The sequence below is a fragment of the Lithobates pipiens genome, unplaced genomic scaffold (assembly GCF_037356315.1).
Source record: "Lithobates pipiens isolate NorthernLeopardFrog02 unplaced genomic scaffold, aLitPip1_a1.2 Scaffold_27, whole genome shotgun sequence".
NCBI lineage: Eukaryota > Metazoa > Chordata > Amphibia > Anura > Ranidae > Lithobates > Lithobates pipiens.
Window position 1 is genome coordinate 79,415,974 of NW_027507788.1, and position 15,912 is coordinate 79,431,885.

Sequence of the window (15,912 nt, forward strand, 5' to 3'; positions counted from 1 at the left end):
CTTTTGTGCTGCAGCTCAATTTCAGGGTCTTGGCAATCTTCTTACAGCCTAGGCCAGTGATGGCGAACCTTGGCACTCCAGATGTTTTGGAACTACATTTCCCATGATGCTCCACTACACTGCAGTGTGCATGAGCATCATGGGAAATGTAGTTCCAAAACATCTGGGGTGCCAAGGTTCGCCATCACTGGCCTAGGCCATCCGTTTGTTGAGCAACATTTTTTTTTCAGATCCTCAGAGAATTCATTGCCATAGTTACATAGTAGGTGAGGTTGAAAAAAGACACAAGTCCCTTAAGTCCAACCCATGTGTGATTATATGTCAGTATTACATTGTATATCCCTGTATGTTGCGGTCGTTCAGGTGCTTATCTAATAGTTTCTTGAAACTATCAATGCCCCTCACTGAGACCACCGCTTGTGGAAGGGAATTCCCCATCCTTACCGCTCTTACAGTAAAGAACTGTCTATGTAGTTTTCAGGTTAAACCTCTTTTCTTCTAATTTTAATGCGTGGCCACGAGTCTTGTTACACTCCCTTCTGCAAAAAACTTTTATCCCTATTGTGGGGTCACCAGTATTGCAATCATATCCCCTCTTGAGCGTCTCTTCTCCATAGAGAATAAGTTCAGTGCTCGCAACTTTTCCTCATAACTAATATCCTCCAGACCCTTTATTAGCTTTGTTGCCCTTCTTTGTACTCGCTTCATTTCCAGTACATCCTTCGTGAGGACTGGTGCCCAGAACTGGACAGTATACTCTAGGTGGGGCCGGACCAGAGTCTTGTAGAGCAGGAGAATTATCATTTTAATCCCTGGAATTAATCCCCTTTTTAATGCATGCCAATATTCCTTGTGCTTTGTTAGCAGCCGCTTGGCATTGCATGCCACTGCTGAACCTATCATCTACTAGGACCCCCAGGTCCTTTTCCATCCCAGATTCCCCCAGAGGTTCTCCCCCCAGTGTATAGATTGCATTTATATTTTTCTACATTGAACCTCATTTGCTATGTAGTTGCCCACCCCATTCGTTTGTTAAGATCTTTTTGCAAGGTTTCTACATCCTGCAGAGAAGTTATTGCCCTGCTTAGCTTAGTATCATCCGCAAATACCATGGAGCTGCCATGTTGAACCTCCAGTGACCAGTATTACAGAGTGAGAGCAATAACATCAAATTTAACGCACCTGCTCCCCATTCACACCTGTGACCTTGTAACAATAACGAGTTACATGACACAAGGGAGGAACAATGGCTAATTGGGCCAAATTTGGACATTTTCACTTAGGGGTGTACTCACTTTTGTTGCCAGCGGTTTAGACATTATTGGCGGTGTGTTGAGTTATTTTGAGGGGACAGCAAATGTATGCTGTTATACAAGCTGTACACTCACAAATTTACATTGTAGCAAAGTGTAATTCCTTCAGGGTTGTCACATGAAAAGATAGAAGAAAATATTTACAAAAATGTAAAGGGGTGTTCTCATTTTTGTGAGATGCTGTACAGTATCTCACAAAATGAATACACCCCTCACATTTTTGTAAATATTTTATGATATCTTTTCATGTGACAACACTGAAGAAATTACACTTTGCTACAATGTAAAGTAGAGAGTGTACAGCATCTTGAGCCGATTCGAAAAAGTGGGTTTGACGGTTAGCGGTAACCCTCAGCTTAGCCGGGTACAACATGGCATAGGGTAGCTGCAATGCCCTCAGTCTCCTTTTCACATCTGAGAACTTGGCCCGTCTCCTCTGCACCTCTGCAGAAAAGTAAAGTAGAGAGTGTACAGCTTGTGTAAATTACCTGTCCCCTCAAAATAACGCAACATACATCCATTAATGTCTAAATCACTGGCAACAAAAGCAAGTATACCTCTAAGTGAAATTGTACAAATTGCGTCATATCCAGAGGTTGTCTTTGAGAAATAGACTTATGAGTGCTGCCCGTATTGCTGCAGAGGTTGAAGGGGGGGGGGGGGGGGGGGTTGGTCAGCCTGTCAGTGCTCAGACCATACGCAATCAGTGTGTTGAAAACAAGCAGACTAAAGACATGGATTACTGGAACCATGTCTTGTGTTCTGATGAGACCAAGATAAACTTATTTGGTTCACATGGTGTCATGCGTGCGTGGCAGCAACCAGGTGAGAAGTATAAAGACAAGTGTGTCTTGCCTACAGTCAAGTATGGTGGTGGGAGTGTCATGGTTTGGGGCTGCATGAGTGCAGCTGGCACTGGGGAGCTACAGTTCATTAAGGGAACCATGAATGCCAGCATGTACTGTGACATACTGAAGCCGAGCATGATCCCCTCCCTTCAGAGACTGGGCTGCAGGGCAGTTACATAGTTAGTCAGGTTGAAAAAAGACACAAGTCCATCTAGTTCAACCACATAAAAAATTTAAAAATAATAATAATATCATACAATCCCATATACCCAATTCTATACCCACAGTTGATCCAGAGGAAGGCAAAAACCCCAGCAGAGCATGATCCAATTTTCTCAACCAGGGCAAAGAAAATCCTTCCTGATCCCCTGAGAGGCAATCGGATCAACTTTACCTATAAATTTTAGTACCCAGTTATATTACCTACACTTAGGAAATAATCCAGGCCCTTCTTAAAGCAATCCACTGAGCTGGCCAGAACCACCTCTGCAGGGAGTCTGTTCCACATTTTCACAGCTCTTACTGTGAAGAAACCTTTCCGTATTTAGAGATGAAATCTCTTTTCCTCTAGACGTAAAGAGTGCCCCCTTGTTCTCTTTGTTGACTGTAAAGTGAATAACTCGACACCGAGTTCACTATATGGGCCCCTTATATATTTGTACATGTCTTAATCTCCTCTTATCAAGAGTGAATAAATTCAGTTCCTCTAATCTTTCCTCATAGCTGAGTTCCTCCATGTCTCTTATCAGTTTGGTTGCCCTTCTCTGCACTTTCTCCAGTTCCCCGATATTTTTGAGAACTGGTGCCCAAAACTGAACGGCATATTCCGGGTGAGGTCTTACTAATGATTTGAACAGGGGGGAAAATAATATCTCTCTCTCTGGAGTCCATACCTCTCTTAATACAAGAAAGGACTTTGCTTGCTTTGGAAACAGCAGCTTGGCATTGCATGCTATTATTGAGCTTATGATCTACCAACACCCCCAGATCCTTCTCCACTATGGATTCCCTCAGTTGTACTCCCCCTAGCATGTATGATGCATGCATATTCTTAGCCCCCAAGTGCATAACTTTACATTTCTCAACATTAAACCTCATCTGCCACATAGTCGCCCAATTAGACAGAGCATTGAGGTCGGCTTGTAAATTGGAGACATCCTGTAAGGATGTTATTCCACTGCATAGCTTGGTGTCATCTCCAAAGACGGAAATGTTACTTTTGATCCCAGACCCAATATCATTTATAAAAATATTAAAAAGTAAGGGTCCCAGCACTGAACCTTGGGGTACACCACTGATAACCTTAGACCATTCAGAGTAAGAATCATTAACCACTACTCTCTGAATTCTGTCTTTTAGCCAGTTTTCTATCCATTTACAAACTGATATTTCCAAACCTGTAGACTTTACCTTACACATGAGCTGTGTATGCGGAACTGTATCGAACGCTTTTGAAAAATCCAAGTATACCACGTCCACTGCCACCCCTCTGTCCAAGGTTTTACTTACCACCTCATAAAAAGAAATCAGTTTTGTCTGACAACTTCTGTCTTTCATGAATCCATGCTGTCTGTTGCTTAAAAAAATGTTTTCCTGCAAGAACTCGTCTATGTGGTGTTTTATTAATCTCTCCAGTATCTTCCCAACTATAGAAGTTAAACGAACAGGTCTATAGTTACTTGGTAAAGACTTTGTTCCCTTTTTAAATATAGGCACCACATTGGCCCTGCGCCAATCCAGTGGTACTATTCCTGTCATTAATGAGTCCCTAAAATTAGATACAATGGCTTTGAAATTGCAGAGCTCAATTCTTTTAGGATCTGTGGGTGGATGCCATCAGGTCCAGGTGCTTTATCCACCTTTATTCTGTCCAAATATTTCTGGACCATATCACTTTTGAGCCCTTGTGGATTTTGGGCTGTGTCACTACCACCCCCATTATGGACATGAGCTCCCCCATGCTCCTTTGTATACACAGAGCTGAATAAAGTATTTAATAAGTTAGCCTTCTCTTTGTCCCCAGTCACCCACTCCTGATTATTTTTTAAAGGGCCTACATGCTCAGATTTGCCTATCCCGTATGTGATTTTTGCTTACAGCTAACATCAAATGAAATCATGTTATGGTCACTACTACCCAGGCGTTCTTTTATCTGAACATTAGTAATATGTTCTGCATGGTTTGAGATTACCAGGTCCAACAGAGCATCATTCCTAGTTGGGGCCTCAATAAACTGGACCATAAAATTGTCCTGTAATAGGTTTATAAACTTTTGCCCTTTAACTGTCCCAGCAGTGCCATTACTCCAGTCAATTTATGGGTAGTTAAAATCCCCCATTATTATCACTGTCCCAGCCCTTGCAGCCCTTTCTATCTGTGCAAGGAGCTGAGTCTCCACCTCCTCATTAACATTGGATGGTCTATAACAAACTCCAATGATTAACTTTGAACTACGCACATCTGTATGCAGTTCCACCCATAATGCGTCAGACTCATCGCACATACAGACAGACCCCTCTACCTTTCCTTTTTACTCTGTCTTTCCGAAAGAGTGCATAGCCAGGAAAATTAACAGCCCAGTCCTGTGAGGAATGAAGCCAAGTTTCAGCAATACCGATTACATCATAGCTCTCCTGATGCACCAGAGCTTCCAAGTCACCTATTTTGCTTGGCAGACTTCTGGCATTGGTGAACAAACATTTTAATGCATTAATATATTTTGACCGGTCACATACTATCCTCTTGTGTGTTCCGAGATTACAACTAGGACTTGCTACTATACTTACCTTGAGTTTATGTGCTTTGGTTACCCTACCACTAATGCCCCTAATATTACCCTCTGAAATTTGCTCCACGCTGACTATCTCTATTTCTGGACCCTCCCCCCCATCGCCTAGTTTAAAAACCGTCTAACTTTTTGGCCATCCTTAATCCCAGCTGATCTGCACCCTCCTCATTTAGGTGCAGTCTGTCCCTTCTATAGTACCGGTTATCGACTGAGAAGTCGTCCCAGTCCTCCAGAAACCATAACCCCTCCTTACTACACCTTCTCTTGAGCCACTTGTTTACTTCCCTAATCTCCCTCTTACTTTCTGGTGGGGCTCGATGTACCAGTAGTATTCCTGAGAATACTACCTTGGAGGTCCCTTTCCTCAACTTAGCTCCCAAGTCCCTAAAATCATTCTTTAGGACACTCCATCTGCCTCTGACTTTGTCATTGGTGCTAACGTGCACCATGTCAGCTGGGTCTTCCCCAGCCCCTCCCAGTAATCCGTCCACCAGATCCGTGATGTGCCAAACCTGAGCGCCCGGTAGACAACATACAGTTCGGCACTTCAGATCTTTGTTACAGATTGCCCTCTCTGTCCTCCTAAGAATTGAGTCCCCTACCACCAGAATCTGTCTTTCCTTTCCCTTCACTCCCCCCCCCCCCACTCTCACTGGAGGAGTTCTTCCCCTGGCAGCTAGGAGAATCCCTCATCTCCAGCAGTGCTGGTCCCTGACTGGGATCACCAATGGAGCGTACTTATTGGGATGCTCCAGCCCTGGATCGGCCTCCCTGGTACTTGCCCCTCTACCCTTCCTGACTGTCACCCATCTACTCTTTGCTAGTGCCTACACCTCTTTGTCTCCACTCACCTCTGTGCTGGCCCCTGCCGGCACCTGCCGTGTACGTTCCTGGCTCTCATTTAGGGTGGAGGGTCCTCTCAGTGCTGACAGTTGCTTCCCAGATTCAGAACCTGAGATTCCAGGGAAACAATGTGCTTACATTTTGCACAGCAGTATTCGCCCTCGATCAGATGATCAAGGAATGCATACATGCCGCAAGATGTACACCGAGTCGCCTCTCCACACCCGCCAGTCATCGTACCTATTAATTTAATGAGGATTAGAGATTATACAGTACAAATTACCTAACAACTAGCTTCCTGACACTAATACTCAACTAGACAATACACAGGTACTCACAGACCAGCGTGCACCCACAATACACAATACACAAGTACACGGGCGGCACGGTGGTATACGGGCGGCACAGTGGTGTAGTGGTTAACACTCTCACCTAGCAGTAAAAAGGGTCGCTGGTTCGAATCCCAACCTCGACACTACCTGCCCGGAGTTTGCATGTTCTCCCTGTACCTGCGTGGGTTTCCTCAGGGTACTCCGGTTTCCTCCCACATTCCAAAGACATGCAGGTAGGTTAATTGGCTTCTGTCCAAAATTGGCTCTAGTATATGAATGGGGACTTTGGATTGTGGGCTCCTTGAGGGTAGGGACCAATGTGAGTGTGCAATGTACAAGGATAGGGGTAGACACTCACTCAGGTTGAACTGGATGGACTGGTGTCTTTATTCAACCTTACTAACTATGAAACTATACTAACGATCCACACACACTACTCAGACAACACTCAGGTACTCACACTACACAGATACTATGACCCCTGTTATAACCTCCTGTTTTAAACTCTGGTTTTTAACTCACCACTTTGACCAGTTCCACTAACTCTGGTTTTTAACTCACCACTTTGACCAGTTCCACTTAGACAGAGTTCCCACAGACTCAAGATAAACAGGCTCCCAATGAATTCTATACAAAGTTATATAGACCTCAAGCACCTGTGCCCAATTAACCACTCCCCTTAATTAGTAGGCTGAAGGAGGTAAAGGAAAAAAAAATGTAAAAAGTGTCAGAAAAGGGTATTAAAAAGCTACAAGGAAGAAAAGCCCCAAAAAAGAACCTAAAAATGCAACCCAGCAGTCACCAGCAGTCAAAAAGCAATACTTGTTCACACTCCACTCAAGGCTCCACTGTTTAGCTTACAGCCAGCAGTTTGGCAGTATTCCAACATAACCCCAAACACACCTCCAAGAAGACAACTGCCCTGCTAAAGAAGCTGAGGGTCTGGCCAAGCGTGTCTCCATTGAGCATCTGTGGAGCATCTTCAAACGGAAGGTGGAGGAGCGCAAGGTCTCTAACGTCCACCAGCTCCATGATGTTGTCAAGGAGGAGTGGAAGAGGACTTTAATTGCAACCTGTGAGGCTCTGGTGAACTCCATGCCCAAGAGGGTTAAGGCAGTGCTGGAAAATAATGGTGGTCACACAAAATATTCACACTGCAAATGTCGAAATTGGACCCACTTAGGGGTGCATTCACTTTTGTTGCCAGTGGTTTAAACATTAATGGCTGTGTGTTGAGTTATTGTGAGGGGACAGAAAATTTACACTTCAGTGTTACAGTTGTCAAAGATATAATAAAATATTTAGAAAAATGTGAGGGGGTCTACTCACTTCTGTGAGATGCTGTATATGTGAAAATGTATCAATTCTGGTGTACTAACGGATCAAATTTCTTGAGGCCCCTTTGTATTTTTTTTTGTATTTTGTAACACTGTACTACTCTTGGGAGATAAAAAACAAAGGCCTAATGCAATGAACACAGCACATACCCCTTAGGATGTTAGTTAGACAGACCAGTGAATATTCAAATATAAATGTTTATTGAAAAGTTTATAAAATTGTGTATATAAATACAAATGCAATGTAAAATCAAAAAGAAAACAATATCTTCATATGTGCAACACAGTAACAGCTCAAAAGAGGCCTAAGGCACATATTACATTGAGGATGATGTCAACATGTTTCAGACTTATCCGTCCTTTTTTAAAGGCATTACAGTCATCTCATATATATATATATATATATATATATATATATATATATATATATATATATATATATATATGTTCTATAATATAAACATATTTATATTAGTACACTATTGTCAAAACACAGGTGTATAACTCAGCAAAATTGCCATAGTATATAGCCACAAAAAGATACTCACAAGCCATGGCCCTCCACTATGCTCAACAACAGGGGACAAGTACTGTGATGCAGACCTGAATCAGTATGGCACACTGCGGGTCAAATGTAGATATATGCGGCTGATGGAGAAGCACGAAGGTGACACAGCACAGGCAATTACAGTTGGGGACACTCAACACTGTAAGATCTCCACTGACTGATTAAGCATTCAGTACAGTATAGCACCTGCAAAAATGTCCAGCTATATATGTAATTATATATATAGAGAGAAAAAATATATATATAGAGAGAGTAAATACTCTATAAATAAATGTGTGTCTTATCTAGTCATTAGTAGTGTATAGTAATGCTCACCTTAACTGAAATATGTGAGAGAGATCCCATCAGTGTACACCACACAGCGTAGATCATGCCGTGGGTGCAAGCCTTAAATAGCTGTGATGCTAATAGGATCAGCTGAGGAAAGGCGCTATCGGCAGCCTCCTCAGCTGAAGCCGATGAGACGAACTGTTGCGCCATCCTGCTGTCACAGAGCTTGTAATTGAATCGCCTGGGCGACCACTGTAACAAAGTCTTGCCTCCTAGACCGGCTCACGGCTCCTATGGTACAAGTCACACTGATTCAATTCCACCTCATTGGACCAATGTTCCATCTATCACAGGAGCCGGTCTAGGAGGCGAGAATTTGTTACATTTGGCATTGAGCATTTTTTAACAGGTAAGTTTTTATTTATCACCATTAAATGAATTAAACAAACATTAGTACAATACAACAGTGCATCGTACAACACAACATAACACAGTGTTCAGTATCCAGTCGGTTAGTCAAACTTACAGATCAGCTGATAAGGGTCAAAAGGTAGAGGGGAGGAAACATGGTAAAAGGAAAAAGGAAGGAGAGGAAGAAGTGGGGGGGGGGGGGAAGAAATCAGAGGTCAAGCCTCCAGATACAGCTCATAGAAATAGACAAACCACATCAATTCTGCATTTCACTCGTAGCATTCAGTAATGATCAATTAAATACAAGAGAACCTCCCAGATCCTACAACCACCCATCCCACGGTTGACCCATCTACACTCCCACCCAAGATCCCCAAATCTTGTCAAATTTAGACGGGCACTTCCGACTCGTGTAAGTCAACTTATATAGTGGAAGAGCGGAGTCAATCAACCCTTTCCATTGAGAAATCCCAGGGGGGTCCGCCTTCTTCCAGTTAAGAAGAATAGTCTTCCTGGCATAAAATGCTGCATAAAATACAAACAGTTGTCTATGCGTACCCACCACCACTCCATCACACACCCCCAACAGCAGGACCACAGGGTCCATCCCCACCGAGAGGCCCCCCACCGAATTCAGAACCCCCACCACCTCCCTCCAGAAGGTCTGAATAACTGAACATTCCCACACTACATGCATAAATGTCCCAACCTCCACACCACATTTCGGACATCTATCGGAGCTTAGTGGGTATATTCTCGAAAGTCTCTGTGGAGTGTAGTAAGCCCTATGTAGAAACTTCAGCTGAATGAATCTATCGCGCGCAGAGATCATCCGGGGGATATAGTTCTGGATGCCTTCCTGCCAGTCCTCCTCATTCAGTGATGGAAGATCAGACCTCCATTTGCGAAAAAGCGCAGACTCTGCTACGGGTTCCGAAGCGGAGAGCCGGAGGTACAAGGAGGAGAGGACACGATCAGCATATTTGGAGATAAGGAACTTTTCAATCTGGTGCGAGCAGACCGAGATTGGGGCAGGGAATTGGGCCCGCGCCGCATGGCGCAGCTGCAGGTATCGAAAAAACATCTTATTCGGCAACCCGAAATCCCTCTTAAGGGTATCAAAATTTAGGAGGACCCCCCTAGGCATAATCTGCTGTATGGTTGTGATGCCATATTTGGCCCACAGGGCAGGATCCGGGATAGAGTTGAAATGGCGCAGCTGCGGGTTGCCCCACAACGGCGTATGGGGTGAGACCTCCAGAGGATCGTTAAGTTTCCTCGACACCTGTATCCACACACGCACCGTCGTCGCCATATTCGACGTGACCGTAGGGTGAGCTTTAGGGCCCCTAAATACCAAATTACTAAGCGCAGCATAAGACCCCAGAATGGCCGCCTCTAGGTTAACCGACGGATTGGACCTCGATTGCACAAACCACCACCTCACTGTCACCAGCACCGCCGCCCAGTAGTATTGTTTCAGGCATGGCAAGGCCAGTCCCCCAGCCGAAAGAGGCAGCTGAAGGGCCCGCCTCCCCACCCTGGGCACCGCTCCAGCCCAAATAAACGTGTTGATCACCCGATCCGCCCTGAGGAAGAAGGAATTCGGGATCGGGGTAGGGGTGTTTCGAAAGACATACAAAAACTTTGGCAAAAAGGTCATCTTCAGGAGGTTGATTCTACCCACCGGTGATAAGGGCAAAGATTTCCACACTTGGCACCTGACAGTCAGGTCGTCCAAGATAGGGTACACGTTGTCAACTAGGTATTGCTTGGGATCTCCTCTCACTAGAATTCCCAAGTAACGGAACCCCTGCACAAATTTCAGTGGCGTTGGCGTGACTTCATCACGGGGGTCTTGAGAGAGTGAGAACAACAAGGATTTATCCCAGTTAATCCTAACTCCCGAGAAGGAAGCAAATTCCTCCATAATACACAGGGCCCTCTGTAAGGAGGCAGATGCATTAGGTAGGTAAAGCAGTGCGTCGTCCGCATAAAGTGAAATTTTCTCTCTAAGGGGGCCCACCCGCAGCCCCACAAACTCCTCCGACGCCCTTAAAAGTATGGCCAGGGGCTCTACTGCCAGCGCAAAGAGGCCAGGGGACAGAGGGCACCCCTGCCTCGTGCCTCTACCCAACACAAACTCCTCCGACACCGCACCATTGGTGCGAATTCTGGCCCCGGGGTGGTTATAAAGCAGCCGAATCCAGGAGATAAATTTGGGGCCAAAGTGAAAGCGCTCTAAAACTCCTCAGAGAAATTGCCATTCTACAGAGTCGAACGCTTTTTCCGCGTCTAGCGACGCCACTACTCCTTGTCCCCGATCCACCTTAGCCCTAGAAATGTGGGTATAGAGGCGTCTAATGTTAATGTCAGTGCCCTTGCCCGGCATAAAGCCCGTTTGATCACCATGAACCAGGGTCAAGATAACGGAGTTAAGCCGATTTGCCAAAATCTTTGTCACTATTTTTGCGTCGACATTAAGCAGAGAAATTGGGCGATAGGAGGAGCAATACTCAGGGTCCTTATTTGGTTTAGGGATAACGACTATCACCGCCTCGGACATAGTGGGCGGCAGACTCCCCTCTGCTAGCATAGTACGGAGTAGGGCGTGAAAGCGCGGCGCAAGTGTGTCAGCGTGCATTTTATAAAACTCTGCCGGTAGGCCATCTGGGCCCGGAGTTTTCGAACCCTTGAGGGAGGCAATAGCCGCCTGAACCTCTTCAAGAGAGATCGGGGCCTCCAGGCGGGTACGGTCACCATCAGAGAGCTGCGGAAAGTCCACCCGGTCTAAAAAGTGACCAAGGGCTGCCAGAGTAAAAACCTCCCTAGGAGCATAAAGGGCCTTGTAATATTGTACAAATCGAGCGTTAATTTGAGAAGGGTCTGAGATCACCTCATCGTGTTCCCCTCTGATCCTGGCGATATGCGCCACAGAAGCCCTCTCCCTAGCCAACCAGGCCAAGAGTCTACCCGTTTTTTCCCCCTGTTCAAAAATGCGTTGTGATTGGGCCAACAAGATCTTTCTACTACCCTCTGTCCTGAGCAAAGCGATCTCTCTGTGTACCGACTGCAAGGCAGTATAGGAGGCTCCGCCACCCCCCAGCGTGTAAGCTCTCTCAAGCTCCTGCGCCTTCTTCTCCGCCTCTGCCAGTGCCAACCTAGAATGCTTCCGGGCCTTGGAAATGGCAGACTGATATTGACCTCTGGCGTAGGCCTTAAAAGCGTCCCATAGCACCGAGGACGTCGCGGTGCCGGCATTTACCCCCCAGTAAGCTCCCAACTCCCCCTCCACCTCCGGGGCAACCCGCTCGTCCGTCACCCAATAACCAGAAAGTCGCCACATGGCTGGTCCCAGAGTAGGGCCCACCTCAAGCCTCAGCAGCATGGGAGCGTGATCTGATATACCCCTAGGTAAGATTTCCACATTGACCGTGCGGGGCAGTAGCAAAGCGTCTGCCAACAGCAGGTCAATCCTTGAAAAAGAAGCATAAGTGGCAGAATGACACGTGTATTGTTTATCAGTAGGATGCTTCCACCGCCAGATATCAGTGAGCCCGTAGAGATCCATCCAGGTCATAAGCGGGGAGCTCTGACCCGCCCCCCCCGAAACCTATCCAGAGAGGGGTTCGGGGTCATGTTAAGGTCACCTGCCAACAATATAGCAGCACCTGGGTACAATGCCATGATAGGGGTCAACTTGTTGAGGAGCTCCATGGTAGCCGGCGGTGGAACATAGACACCCATCACCAGCATCTCCAATCCATTACACATGGCATGGATCACCACATACCTGCCACCCGGATCTAAGTGGAGATCTAGGAGGTTAAACTGAAGAGATCTGTGCACCAGAACACTGACCCCCCTGGCATACACCGAGTAAGTAGAATGATAATATGCCCCAACCCAGGGTTTCTTGAGGGCCAGCGTCTTCCCACCCGTCAGATGAGTCTCCTGTAGTATGCAGATCTGCGGGGAGTACTGCTTGAGAAATGTGAATACCAGGGAACGTTTGAGCCTCGAGTTTAGGCCTCGCACGTTCCAGGACAGAATGGTTAGAGGAGCCATAGAGTCATCTCACAGAAAAAGACGCGGCCTCCCGGAAACCACCACCCAAGACCCAGGAGACCACCTGATATTCCACAAGTCCGAACCCCCCCACCCCCCCCCCCCAGAGACCCCCACCCCCCACAGTAGTAAATAGATATTCCCAAAATTCCTCCCTTAACACTGTAGACCTATAGCAAAAATCTGACCTCAGCAATGCACATAGAGACAAAGAATAATACATATAAAAGAATTTCCTGAACACCGTACCCAAACCCCCCCCCCCCCCACCCCCCACCCCGACACCACCCCCCAAACTTCGGTGTGTCCTAACCCCAAACCAAACCGCCCTGGCAATAACCATGGGGATGCATGAAAAGATGAGCACCATGTGTGCAACCGTCTGAGCACCGCAAGTCCGGCCCAGACCATCTGTCGGATAAAAGGGCCCTGCAGAGGCATGATTATCTAAGTTCACCCGGCAGGAGCCGGGGGCAGAGTCTTGAAAAAAAGAACTGTTGCATAACAAAAAAAAAAATAAGTAATGCGCCACCAACAAATGAAAGTCATAGTCAGAATAAGCTCAGGCACAGTAAAAACAGTAGGCAGTCAATCGGGAAGTAGCGTAGTAGAACACCGCCATTGTCACAAAACGGAGCTCAAGCCAGCTCATGTCCAACTACTCCGGCTGGGGCGCCGCGTAAATTGAAGGTAGGGTACAGGTAAAAATCAAACAAACAGCACCCCAGGGGCAGCTCACCGATCATCTCTGTTCCTCGGCAAGGTTTCCAACCAGGTCGCAGCATCATCCGGCGATGTGAAGAAGCGAACCGTTTCACCATCTTGCACACGAAGTCGGGCCGGGAACAACATACTGTACTTAATTCGTCTATTGCGGAGGTTTAGCTTAACCTGGTCAAATGATCGACGTAACTTCTGGGTATCGATAGAATAGTCCGGGAAGATCATCAGTCGCGCCCCCTCATAGGTAAGGGCCTCCACCTTGCGTGCCTCCCGTAGCACCAAATCTCGGTCCCGAAAGTGGAGTAGGCGAAGGATGAAGGTGCGTGGAGGAGCCCCCGGAATGGTCCGGACGGCAGGCATTCTATGTGCCCTCTCCACCGTGAAGAAACTTGAAAAAGGTGCCTGGGGTAGGAGTGTGCGAAGTAGATTTTCTGTGAAGGTGTGGGGGTCTGCTCCTTCCGCCCCCTCAGGCAGTCCCACAATGCGAAGGTTATTCCTTCGATTCCTGTTCTCAGAATCTTCTGCCCTGCTTTCCAGTATCTTCACCCTGGTCTGCAGCGTTCTGAGTGTCCCGGAGTGGTCTCGCAGCACATCCTCAGAGTCACCCACCCGCCGCTCCGCTTCAGTCAGCCGGGCGCGGAACGAATCCATATCTCTGCGGATAAGGCTTATATCGAGTTGCACCGACTCGATCTTGCCCGTCAGGGTGGATTGGCAGGTGGTGATAGCCTGCATCAGCGCCGTAAAATTCGACTGCTCTGAGAGCGCCGGGTCCGAATCTTCCGACGGAGACGCCATGCTGGCCGCAGGCTTCGGGTCCGGAGACAGGCCGGAGTTGGGCCTCGGCTTTGATTTGGCCGATGCAGGGGTCCTACGGCAACCGGAATTGCCCCTACCTTTGGTCATCCCCTCCCGGGACCGTGCGCACCGGATTAGGCTGCTCCACGAGCGGTATCTGCAGGGCTAAGGGTCGTTTGCAGCGGATGAGCGGCCGGAGCTCTCAGCAAGTGCGTCCGCTCAGTCGGCCATCTTGGACACGCCTGGCATTGAGCATTTTTAACCAAAGCTTGTGCGGTGTGTGTGACATACCCAAGGAGAGAAAGAGGAGGGCACTCAGGGCCAGTGAAAGAATTTTTAACTACATAGGCGAAGATGCATTTTGCCACCCATCCACTCCATCCTCTTGCTACTCCCTATCTAAAACTGGGCTGGTACCTCCTTCACAGTGTGCCTGTAATGTAATGGGGCGCAATGCGAAGGACATCGCATACCACTGAAAATTGAGCTGTGCTGAACTTCCACTAAATGGCAGTGTGCAATGAAGGGGTGGGGTTATGCATTCTGCACTTACCCTCACTGGCCTACCTTCCAACTATACCCCCAATCTGTTCACACACACTTAGATACCCCTACACTGATTACACACCCAGATACCCCCCACTCTGATCACACCCCCAGATAATCCACCCCACCCTAATCACACCTCCCCAGATACCATTACCCTGATTATACCCCTCTACACACTGCAGAGCACTTCATCCCTACTAGAGAGAAAGGGGGGGTTAGGAGAGAGGAATGGGCTGAGAGGGGGGCTGAGAGAGAGGGTGGTGGACAGAGAGGGGGCTGAGAGAGAGGGTGGTGGACAGAGAGGGGGCTGAGAGAGAGGGTGGTGGACAGAGAGGGGGCTGAGAGAGAGGGTGGTGGACAGAGAAAGGGGCTGACAGAGAGAGAGCTGAAGCCGGGGGCTGACAGAGCAGGCTCAGAGAGAAGGTGGCTAAGAGAGAAAGGGGGTCTCAGAGAGCATGGCTGAGTGAGAGAAAAGGGGGTCTCAGATAGAGGTGGAGCTGAGAGAGAGGGAAGCTGGTTGAGAGAGAGCGGACTGCTAACAGATGGGGGGGTGAGAGAGAGGGCAGCTGACAGACGGGGGAGATGAGAGAGAGGGGGCTGACACAGTGGGGTGGAAATGAGAAAGAGAGGGCGGCTGAGAGAGAGGGGGGCTGACAGACAGGGGGGATGAGAGAGAGACCCCAAGCCCTGTCCCTATGAACAGTCCCTCCTCCCCCATCCCAGTCTGTATCTGCTGGTAGGTCTGTGTCAGTGTATGATGCCCAGTACCTTCTTGATCCAGGAGGTACTCTGCTGCTTCTTCCAGCAGCTCCCTGGCAGTTTGCGCCTCCCGCTCATCCTTGTCCTCCAGGCCTCACTGCTGATGCTGGAGCAGAGAGGATGTTGGAGGCGACGGAGGCCAGACTTTGGAACTCCAGGGATGCTTCTGAGGGGATCAAGGAGGCTGTGAAGCTCTTTTCTCTCCTGGGCTCCCAGCTGCCCTCGGTGTTCACCTTCCACGCAGATGCAGCCTCCTTCCGCAGGGCCACCCACTCACCATGTGGAGGTGCCTGCACCCAGAAGAC